Below are 12254 nucleotides of genomic sequence, written 5' to 3'. Positions count from 1 at the left end.
CAGTTTACCAAAACATAATCTAAGCTTTTCTTCGTTTGCATCATTAAAACTTTTGAATATTTAAGTAGTTTCACTATTGGCCAAAATACTCACATAAAAAAAATACTCTAATTCCAAATAAAATTTAGATTTGACAAGAAAGAGATTTTTAGGCTCTTACCTCAATTATGTAGTCAAACATTCTCTACTTGAGTATTTTGAGTAGTATCCTCTCTCAAAATATCTGTCATTCTACGTTGACTTAAATTAGACTATATATAGCTAAGGTTTCAACCTTATTTTCTAAAATTCCCCTTAGTAAAATTAATTATAAAATTGACCCTATAAACAAATTTACTTAACTACCCCCTCCTTTTAAATCTTTTTTATTTTTTTGGGGTATTACACTTTTGCTTCACATCTTTTGGGCTCTGTGGGTCACTTTGGGTCACATAATTTTTCTCTTTTGGCAGGGTAGGGTTGTAGGCCTACCATTTGTCTTGATCGCACTGCATGCCCGACCAAGGACTTCATTTTGTGCCTTGCATTTTGTGAGGCTGGACCAGGATCAAATTTGTGCCAGTCATTTTTCAATTTTCCAAAAAAACAAAATGTCATTTCACAGAACTCTTGTCTTATGTGATCTTGTACCACGATTCTATCTATTCTCCACGCATATCTTTCTTTCTTTCTTTCTTCCTTCTTTTCTTTTCTTTTCTTTTCTTTTTTTTTTTTTTTGGGTGACCCATGCATATCTAGTTAAAAAATAATAATGTCATTCTACGTATATAAGACCGTTTGGTAATATTGTTCTAATAAGGTTATTTGTATTTTTTGAAAATATGTGTGGATGAAAAAGTGTGTAAAAATATGTGTAATGTTGTTAAAAACTAAAAACATGTGTTTAAACATGTACCAAACGAACCCCTAGTTTTACTATAAAGTATAGAATAAAGAGATGAGTTCAAGTTACACCTTATGTAACTCTACAAGAGTTATACCTTTTTAAACTCTACAAGAGTTATACTATTTTTTTTTACCGTTAGATCTTTAGGAAATCTATAGCTTAAAAAATGTGTAACTCCTGTAAAGTTACACCAAGTACAACTTGAACCCATCTCTAGAATAAAAATGGTCAAGAACATTGTAATTAAATGGCGTAATCTACTTTCCTTTATTAGAAAATCCAAGATTCGAATCTTTCTTTTTCCATTGTCTTAACTTTTAACTATCGACCACCGTGTACTTTTGGTGCAGTAGTCACTTCATAAGTATAAATGTTTGTGGGATGTGGCGGTAAGGGTCGGGATTTAAGTCTCCAGAAGGGAGTTTCACACACATATGCACTTAAATTAGGCTAAAGTAGAAATTCTATCTTGTAAAAAAAAAAAAAAAAAAACTTTTAGCTATCAAATTATAAATAAATAAATGTACTATAGTCCAAATGGATGTTAGAAAAAAAAAATCTGCATATATATAGACCAAATGGGAGTAAAAATATAAAGTAAAATAGGTTTTTATATGTATATTAGATCTAACTTACCTAAACTAATACTGAATTAATGAGGTTTGAGACTTTGTAGCATCTGTAGTTCAAGCTTTACTCAACCTGAGTGTCAGTTTACAAATTGGGCTTTGCTTGGACTGATTTGTTTGGGCTAAGAGAATTGGGCGGCCTGCGCTTGGCCGAGTACTTGCTCTTTGGGTGGGCTATATGTTTCGAGGCAGTTCTGATTATGTAATTCCACCAGAAAGGACAATATTCAAAAGCTGTCTGAATTGTAAACATTTTAATAGAAATTAAAAATATTTAATAATAAAATAGACAAGGATTAAAATAAAATCCTTTGGTATCTAGACGTGCAATGTACACGCCCCCTCAAATATAAATTGACCTTAAATTCAATGTTCACCCTCAAATGAGATATCAAAATGATGAAATCATGAAAAGAACAGCGTCAAAAAATTCCCAAAATTCTGATATTGGTTAAACTGGCAAAGTTTTATGTATTGCTTGATAGCGGCTTTATCTTTTTTTTTTTAATCAAGTGGATCCTAATCCTATATAATATAAGATTTAGTCAATATCAAGGGCAGATTATGATCTCATATATTTTCTTTTGACAAATATTAGGGCCAATAATTTTCTTATTCTGAAGACGAGGGAGAGAAGTGTGATGAAAGAGAAAGAGGAAGAAGAGTGCCACACACAACTTTCATTTCTGTCACACAAGTTATTTCACTTTTGATGCGGACTTCATGAAAGTATCATTATGTTAATATATTTGGAGATAACACCCAAAAATATGGAGATAGATGTATTATTATGCTTTATTATTCATAATTTAGTAACATCTTGGACTTTAATTTGAGGAAAAAAATGATGGCATTAGGTTCAAATCCTTTTCCTAAACTAGATTATTGTGTCCATATTTTCTGACCTCTTCTTAGAAGTATTCATGGAAATTTTTTATTTATATGCGTTGGAGGTCGGTCATGACATGACTAAAGAAAGGCCAAATAGGTTAACCACATCAATTCGACCGACCTCTTCTTAGGCCAACTACATAGATTGACGTAGTACAACAATCCTCAAAAGGGTGCCCTGAGCTTGCTCATATTAGCATTGATTGTGTCCAAGATAAATCATCACATTTAATACCACTAAGCAATGTCCCATCCATCAACAAATTGGGAACTGTTATCCTAACGCATGTCCTCTTAGTCGAACTGTTTTCCTGAAAAACTAGTTTTTCACACATATAAAAACTACTATATCCCATGGACTAAGATATGGAACCTTGGGCATTATTACTTTGTTATTTTCATTTCTTTTCCTCTCCCTCTAGTTCACTGACTTAACCATCAAAGCATTCTTTGGCCAACCCCTGGGTTGGTCATGGTTGAACTAAGTTTTTTCTTTCTTAGTAAAGTGTTTATCAGGTTTGTTGGGATCCATCACCATTTGGTCCTCGTTGAAGTACTTATTGCAATTATATCTCCCTAAAATTTTAGCAATTTACAATATGAATATTAGATATTCCTCAAGTGACATTCAGATTTTTAATTTTAATTCTTACCTTTTAAACCAAAAGAAGAAACTTTCTGAAATTTAAACTATAGGATTAGTCACCAAAAATCTTATAACTCAACTAATTGACACATTTTAATGCTTTTATTTGAGACATCTACTGTTCAATTCACCTGTCCTCCATTGTAACTTAAAAAAAAAAAAAAAAAAAACCTCTATAGGATCGTCAATATATGATATTAACTACTTCAAAATTTACAAACTTATATTTCTTTTGGGAATACAAAACATAAATGATACACAAAAATTGGGATAAAAAAAATGTATTTTTCATATGGAACGCGGTTGTACTTATGTCACACTTTTTTTTTTTTTTAAGAATACTAAGTATTTAATACACATACATACAAAAAAAGAGAGAATGTCTTAAAAAATTTACAATAGTGTATATTGAAGAGGGTTACCTCACCAATTTTCTTTTATATTATATAAAAGTAGTGTACGTCTTAACATTTGACTCGGTCAATAAAAAAAACAATAGACTGATTTTTTTATTTGGTTAAACTTCGATCTTTTTTATATAAGTAAAAGTTAAATGACGATAGAGAGGTCCTACCGGGAGTCGAACCCAGGTCGCTGGATTCAAAGTCCAGAGTGCTAACCACTACACCATAGAACCGATTCGTTAAAAAGTATTTGGTAAATTAACTAGAATTTCCCGTGCGGATACCGAACTTAATATTTTGATTAAATTTCAAATCCAACAATAATACAACACAAAAGCTCATATACACAAATAAATTATCTCTTTGGTTCAGTGATATAGATTGCCAACAAGAACTATGTAAATGATATTTTAAAGACTTTTTTTTATTAAAAAAAAAAAATGTTATGATACAACAATCAAGTTTTAGTCTTAGAATCCATTATTGAAAACTATCTAGGGTGGCTTGATACATTTGGGACCTAAGGCAAAAACTAACATTGAGGCCTCATATATATATATATATACTCTATTATCTTGTTTTAATGCAAAATTATTACTAATTAACTTGAATCACATTAAAAAAAAAATTAGAAATTCTATAGAGTATAGACACCAAAAATTTGACAAAAATTTTCACTCCTATTAATGTGGTAGATTAATAGTAATAAGTAAAAGAATGATGTTAGTGGCAGATGTAAGTGAGAACTAATAAAAGTTTGCTAACTCAATTATTGTGAAAAATGTTGTGAACTTTTTTTTTTTTTTTGGTATTGCTCTCTTTTTATTTTTTGAAAAGTGATACATTCACAATATTTTTCATAACAAATCCTAAGTGTTAAATTGTTACTAATTCTAATTTGAACCTACTACTAGAATTATTTTTTTGCCATCAATAATGACCTGTAACAACTTGCTACTTAAGATTTTTTGTAAAAATGTTCTAGACGTAGCATTTTTCTCTTTTTTTTTTTTTTTTTTTTTCTTGTCTTTCATTAGATAAAAAAAAATTTATTTTATTTATTAGCTAATATTTGGCCTTAATAAATTAAAAAATAACTATATTGGTTAAAATTTGAGGGCATTTTTTCTACTTGGAACCTTAAGCGATCACATCAACTACATCTACTGTAGGGCTAGCACTGATACTAACTAATCAAAATCCGTTCTATGTATTTTATTTTACCATTCTATCATAATCCATAATCATATAATTCTCCCAAAAAAATATAATAGTCCTTAATTATATTCTCTATCATCTCTTAAAATGATGTAATGGATTTATTATTCATAATAAAGAGATTTATTTTTATATTGACCCTTTACCTATCAGGCTATCACTGATCCTCTTTTCTCCAAACTTAGAGCATCCACATTCAGAAATTCCATCCTATCTTATTTTACCATCTCAAAAAGTTACTTTATCAATTATACAATACCATTTTACAATACGCCCAGCATCCCAACTTCTATTTTTACCTACAATATATTAAAATAATATAAATTATAGAATAAAATAATATAAAAAAAATCTCTCTCTCTCTTCTCTCTTCTCTCTTCATCTTTGTTCTCCCTCACTCTGTTTTTCTCTCTTTCTCATCCACCCACCACCAACCTACACCCAGAACAACCACCCAACAATACACACCTTGCTAAAACTTGAAAAAAAGCCTTCATTTTTTTTTCTCCCCCATGCCAATTTAGCCATACTCATGAAGAAAGAAAGAGCAGAGATAAAATTCAGCCACCATCCATATCAAACCCATTCCCAATTCAGCCATACCCACTGGCCAGCAACCCAGCCACCACCCATACGCCAGACCCACAAATAACGCCAGAAAAATTTTGCCACCATCGCAATAAAATCTCATCAACAAACCCTAAACAAAAAACTAGCAATAAAATCTCAGCAATAAACCCCAAACAAAAAAAAACCAGCAACCATAAAAATTCAAAGATAAAAAAAGCTAGCAATAAAATCTCAGCAATCCCTCCCTTTGAACAATACAGACCAAAGTATGATCCTCACTCAATGACAAACCGATCAAGCGACCGTCAGGGTTCTTCCAAACGAAGTCGGAGAGAGAAACGTCGATGGAGTTGAAGGGTCGGAGCTTTCGGAATGCGGACTCGGAGTAGAGCTAGACGATCTTGGAATCGTCGTGGCTGAGAGTGACCGGACTGCCGAATGGGGTGTAGGCGACTTTGTTGCGGCTGAGATTGATGTGCCTCCACTGCATCGGTAGTAACGATCGCCAAGAAGTTGCCACTCGGCGGCCACCAACACGTTGGTCATTGGAAATGAGAGGAATTCAGATTGGGCGTTTGATCCGAGAGGTTTGGTTCATGAGAGTTTTGTTTTGTTGTTACTATTTTGTTCTTTTGATTTGTTGCTTTTGATTTGATAAAAGAAGAAGGCTATGGCAAGAGAGAGGGGATGAGAGAGCGAAATCCCAGTACTGTAGCAACAGAGAGGGGCTTGAACGGATTAAAATACAATATTTTGTTTTGGCATAGCGCTACAGTACCATTTCACATATGAGATGGTACTATAGTGCTATGCCAAAAAAATTTGGCATTTACCAGTTTAACCATCAAGTTACTGAGCATATTTTGGGCCTAAATGCCAAATGGCCTTTACATTTAGCATTTGACCAGCCCACTCCGGATGCTCTTACAACCAACTTTGAAAACGAATAGATGTTAAATATAAGTACATACACAGACAAAGTAAACAACATGAATCTGTTTCTCAAAAAAAACATGAATCTCCTAACACAGACACAAGACTAAATTAAACTGCTGATCATCATAGTTAAGAGAGTGAGAAAATCAGAATCCAAGCATATTGGAGCAAGACAAATGCTAAAACACAGCCGTACCAATGTCTCCTCGAAACTCAACAAAGTCATGTCACCAAATGCCCATCCTGCTCTACTTCTCACCTACCTATAACTCTATAAGAATGACACACACACACACATATATATATATATATATATATATATATATATATATATATATAGGGTCGAAGATTTGGCCTTTAAAGCTTAAGATCTTCAATACATTGCACTAGGTTGAAGATACAAAAACAAGACAAGGCTACAGAAAAGAACCCAATCAGACCTTTAACAGTTTTTCTTGTCGTTTTGCATTGAAATGGGGCCAAATGAAAAGCGTTGAACAATGACAAACTGCTTTGGTTCAGCGAGGCAGGTGTGATGTCATAGGTACATTGAAGTACGGCTAAATATTTGTTCAATAGCAAGGTGCATGCACAAAAGACAAGTCCAAATCTTCTGTCTCATTTTTTCTATTTCACTTTATACTTCATTAATAAAAATTTGTCACGTGTTCACCTAATTAATTAAATAGTACTATTAATTAATAACAGTAGTATTAATAAGTCAATAATGATAATATTTAATTAATTAGATGAACACGTGATAAGTTTTTATTGGTAGAGTATAGAGTGAAGTAGGAAAAGTGAGAGAGAATATTTGAACTCCCTAAGAACCATCTCTAAACTAATTTTGCTTTTCCTTTTCACTTGTTAATGTAAAGAAGATATTAATTACTCCTAAATCACTCAATTAGGCTCATTTGGATCATGACTTGCACGTGTTCCACTAGAATGTCCTCCTTTGTCGATCTTCTTCCGGCCTAACATCAATGTAGTCATTCTATAGCCCTTGTCGCTGTGCTCAGGCCATAATAGTCCTTCCTTGGTCATTGATGTAGCTAGGGGTGTCCAAACCTAACTGGAGCCCGAAATATCGACAGAACTGCCCGACTCTGACTCTAAACCAACCTGAACCAAAGCTCTACTCGGTTAGCAGCGAAGATGCCTCCAAGAACCGACTCTAGCGAGTTGAGTGGTGGGTTTCGTTCTCCAAAACTCGAGCCACTCGATCGAATCGATGCTATATAAGAAATCCAGCCAAATCCAGCAAGATCAAGGTCTGCTCTGATCCAGCTAAATTCAAAGAGATCTCAACTAGATTCAGTAAGATCTTGACTAGATTTAATGAGATCTTAACTAGATTCGGCAGAATTTAGCTAGATTTGGCCAAATCCCAACAAATTTCACCAAATTTTTGTAGAAGGCTACTTTTTATAAAATCTGGTGACCTACACCTGAATCCAAAACCGACTCACCCAATTGATGTCGATAGTCAGTTTCAGGTCCCTCCTCCTTTCACTCGACGCTGGTGGATCGAGTCTGGATTGGGTCCAAAACCAAACCGACCCAACCTGTTTACAAGCCTAGATGCAACCTTCTTTCAACAATCTTTCGACGTTGTCATCCTATTTTGCACATTTCCTCCTCAATTTTGCCTGATCCACATCCAATCAATTCAATAATTTTCAATGCTTCTTTAAGGGATCTTCTTAAGCTATATTCCAAACTCAAGGCTTTATCAATTTTTCACCTTGAGTTTGATAGGGGTGATTAAGATAATGTGGTGGTTTATCATGTATTGGCCCAAGTGGTCAAATTTAGAGTAAAGTCCATGTACACCTAACCCTAGACATTATAGCATCTATATATACCCTATGAGGATTCTCTAGATTTTGTATTTCATCATCCAATAAAAGATGTAGATGCTAGGATTTTACACCATGGACCTAGGCTATCAAGCCAAACCAATTAACCCTTGTGTTCCATATCTCTCTCTCTTTGCTTCCGTCTTCTCTACAATATTCTCTATTTCAATTTGATTTTAACACTAACAAATTAAACCTCGATCCATTCAAAAGGAACGACATTGTGTATAAGGTTAAATACAGAATGAGGATTGCCAAGAGTCCTGTATAACATAGCTAGGATAAAAATTACCAAGTGCCTTATAACTCAACTTACACTTCATGGTATTTCCAAGAAAGATGTTCAAGATTCAAATCCCCTCTATCCCATTATGTATAAGGTTTATTCCAAACTCAAAGCTTCATCAATCTTCCACCTTGAATTTGAGGTGGGTGTTAAAGATAATATAGTGGTTTATTATGTATGGACCCAAGTGATATATTATACTATTTAAAATTAAGGGTTTTATACTTTTATTGGTTACACCCCTAATTAAGTTATAGTGTTTTAAAAATATAATTTTCCTTAACCTTTTATTTTTCTAGTAAGAATAAATGTTGATTTAACAATTTCCACTCAAATTAGTAAAGTATATAAGAGATGCCTAACCGACTGAATACTTAGCATAAAACATCACTTTTATACAAACAAAAAAAAAAATGGTGTCTCCCACTCAACTTTGATGAGACACTTGTTATCCTATATATGTAGTTCAATTTTGATTCGATGCTATAATCCAGCCTCCCTAAGTAGGAAAAAAAAAAAAAAAAATTGACTCCCCTGGTAGATATAAAGCTAGTTTGTCTACTATGAATGGAGCAATCCTGGTACGTCCATCCTCACAAGTCTATGTGTTACATTGGGATTACAAACAAGAACGATAAAGACCCTGACGTTCTGATCCCAGGAATGAGATGCAGATCATGTTGAATGAGGACAAGGCCTCTCACAAGAATCCCATTCACAAAAACATTAAAGAATTGAGAAGATTCCCAATATATCATAATGTATTGCCAATAGTACTTGGAGTAAGGTATCTTAAATCTATGTTGAAGAGATTCTCAAAAAAAAAAAATCTATGTTGAAGTGAAAAGCCGTATATATTACTTAGTATATAATAACCAAAGAGAGAGACCATTCCCTACACAACTTGCTCATTCCTTTTTAGCTATTGAGAAAAAGAGAGAGAGAGAGAGAGAGAGTGGGGAAATATAGAACAGGGTGGTGAGGAGTATAATTAAGGAGCTCCTTTTAGTCCAATAGTGAAGGCTGAGGAGTGGCTAGAGCTGCCATCTCATGCGTTAGGCTACCCTCAAATGTTTTCTCAAGACTCAGCTAGGTGGAGAAAGATGAACACACAGAAATCAAAACGTTTAGTGTTGGCCTTTTGCATGGTGTGGGAGCAACTCCTTCCGCGTGCTTAGCCTGCCCATTGGACTGAAGGGAGCTCCCTATTCAATCACATTTGCATCATATATATTCGAATTTTGCATTATTAAATATTATGCCAATTATTTTCCTGGTTTATTAGTAGTAGATCGATCAAATTAATACCAATATAAGGGTTGGAATTGTGGTTAGTCTTATCCTATTCTTGGTTTTACTTGCATATTATTTCAAAGTTTTGTGCTTTGACAGGGTAGGATATAAAGGAGAGTTGATGATGCCAGTACCGTAGGGACAGTTGAGGCCACAAGAACTGAAGTACAAGATGCTTTAAGAAGCTCAAGAACTGCAAGTCTTCCCACCATTTTTTAATGGTGAAGTAAACAATAACAGCTAGCCTTAACCCCAAGTGTCAAAGATATTGGAGTGAGAGAGACCACTCTCCCAACGCTGCTTCCTAGTTCCTACACTTTTTAACTGTGAGGGATTATGATAAAGTTTCTTCATTCTTGTTTTGTTTTTAGCTTTTTTTTCTCCACTTTTGCCTTTGTTCTGATGGGTTTTCTTCTTTTGGTGGTGGAGAACGGAGCAATACAACTCTGATAGACTTCAAATGTAAGAGAAACAACGATATTGTGATCCACTTCAACAGTATCCGTTAGCACCATTGTATTTTTCACTCACCGAAGAGGCAAAGCAAGGTAGATGAAATTTTTAAATATTGATCCTAGCTAGCATCCAAAAAAATTCTTTAATACCAGAGTTGTTGCTTAACAAGTTAACTCAAAAGTGACTTTTATTAACAAACAACTTACAAAGCGAGACTAAGGTTTAAGATCCAGAAATGTTTTAATAATCTTACAAGATCTTCATTCAGAATGATGTGAAAGAACTCTTTTTAACAGACATGATTGACACCAATTTTTTTGTTAAAGAAAGTTTTGGTTAATTTTCTGTTTGTGTATCTTCAGGGGAGAGAGAGATGCTATACAAAACTATATTTCTCACCCATTTAGTAAAACATTGCTCTAGACCAAATCAAAGTGCAAAACAACTAAATGAAAAATACCATCCCCCACTCCCCTACCCCACTATTACCTAAAAAGTAAACCTTCGAAAGCACCCAGTTAGACACAATGATAAGCACAATGTTTACCCCTGATAAAGCCCAATGCTACAATTTCTACCCATGGTTAAGTCTCAATTATTGTACCGCTTATGATACTGTTTTTAAAGATTTCTCATGATGATAGTCACCTCATGGTTATTTTCGACACAATTTGGCTCTTTGAACTAAAGACCTGAGCAATGCTTCTACCCCTGCTGATTTGAGTCAAAAAAGTGAAAATTTACTGTTCACTTTTACTGTTCACTGTTACTGTTATCGAGACCCACAAGATATACCTTCCCCCAAACCCACAAGAAGACAATATAATTTGGATCCCAAGCCTGAGGAATTTATTAACAAAATTAGAATACCAATTATCCCAATATATGAGAACAATGAAAGATGCCCGCACATTGGAAAGAAAAGAAAAGAAATAATGTGTATGCTAAAAATACATGAGAGATTAATACCACTATGGTAGATAACGTGACAAATCATCCTAACAAGGTTAGTATTACAAAAGAGAAACCATGTGGAGGAAATGGAATGCGTTTTATGTTGTGCCAAAGAGGAGACTCCTGTAAACATTTTCATAGATTACTCAATAACAAAAATTATATGGACCCATCCCCATGGCCATTTGATCCCATGCTTTTAAGCTCATTTACTAATAAGTTATAAACTGAATATTTGTTTTCTCGGGAATATGCAGATGCAAGTAATGCAAGAAGCTGTGAGAAATGACGAAGCATACATAGCGGACATAGGAAGAAACTACCAAAAAGAGAGGACTAAACTTATAGAAGAACAGAACCGATGGTGCTGATGCCGGTTCAGTGTTAAAATCAGCGAAATTGGGATACAAATTTGTATTGTGCAAAGGGTATGCTTTAAATCTAATCAGCCCACATCAAAATTTCTCAGTGCAATCACACTAGGCCATTGAAAATATCACTATTGAAATTATATCTGTCATAAACTCTTTTGCAGGGTGGAGTGTTAATCACACCATACCTTTAAAGAAGCTAATTTTTTTGTCCACAATATAGCTAAATGGCCTTTTTTGTGTAACTATGAGGGATCCCTACTCTTGTTTTTTCCCCCAAGAGAGATGGAGCCAAGTCCCTCCTTTCATAATATCCTTTTGTATTCTAATATATCCTTTTGATTTATTGTTAATAGTTGGTATTAGTCAATAAATAAATAAACCACTTAAAAACAAATGTATAAACTTAGAAGTATCATATGGAACGGCATGGGAAACAAAAGATCAGGGAAACCATTAGCCTAACAATGAAATATGCAAACAAAGGATTCCAATATTAGAACAAAATAACTTCAATTTGATGTAATTCCCCAATAACTATTAAGCAATTCATAATTAGATTCTAGAACCTTTCACTTCTTGCAAGTGGATAGTCTCCCCAGATATCTTCACCAGCACTCGGCACTACCCACTGTTGCATGTGCACTTCTATACAATTATGATAATTTGTAAAAATGTTATATTAATGGGTGCCCTTAGAATAATGGTTAACAATACATTTTAGAAAAATTTGACACTACTTTTATAAGAAATGAAAAAAACTGTCAAAACATTAATTGTTTTTTTTTTTTTTTTCATAAAAATGTTTTTTAAATGAATTATTAACCATTACCCTAACAGCATTCATTAGCA

General features: G+C 33.7%; 1 long non-coding RNA gene and 1 other non-coding gene across 3 annotated transcripts; one reads left to right on the top strand and one right to left on the bottom strand.

Annotated features, from left to right (window-relative positions):
* Nucleotides 1–3617: 3617 nt before the first annotated feature.
* On the bottom strand, nucleotides 3618–3689 carry TRNAQ-UUG (transfer RNA glutamine (anticodon UUG)). Its single transcript has one exon. It is a non-coding gene; the product is annotated as a tRNA-Gln (tRNA).
* A 5068-nt stretch (nucleotides 3690–8757) lies between these two features.
* On the top strand, nucleotides 8758–11733 carry LOC126703360 (uncharacterized). 2 transcript variants are annotated; one of them, XR_007648027.1, is made up of 3 exons: nucleotides 8829–9947; nucleotides 10051–10169; nucleotides 11289–11733. It is a non-coding gene; the product is annotated as an uncharacterized LOC126703360 (long non-coding RNA). The 2 variants fall into 2 exon arrangements; XR_007648026.1 differs by having other exon boundaries at nucleotides 8758–10169.
* The last annotated feature ends 521 nt before the right edge of the window (nucleotides 11734–12254 follow it).

The sequence above is a fragment of the Quercus robur genome, chromosome 10, assembly GCF_932294415.1.
Source record: "Quercus robur chromosome 10, dhQueRobu3.1, whole genome shotgun sequence".
NCBI lineage: Eukaryota > Viridiplantae > Streptophyta > Magnoliopsida > Fagales > Fagaceae > Quercus > Quercus robur.
The sequence above is the reverse complement of the archived record's forward strand: the minus strand, read 5'-3'. Positions and strand labels throughout refer to the sequence as shown.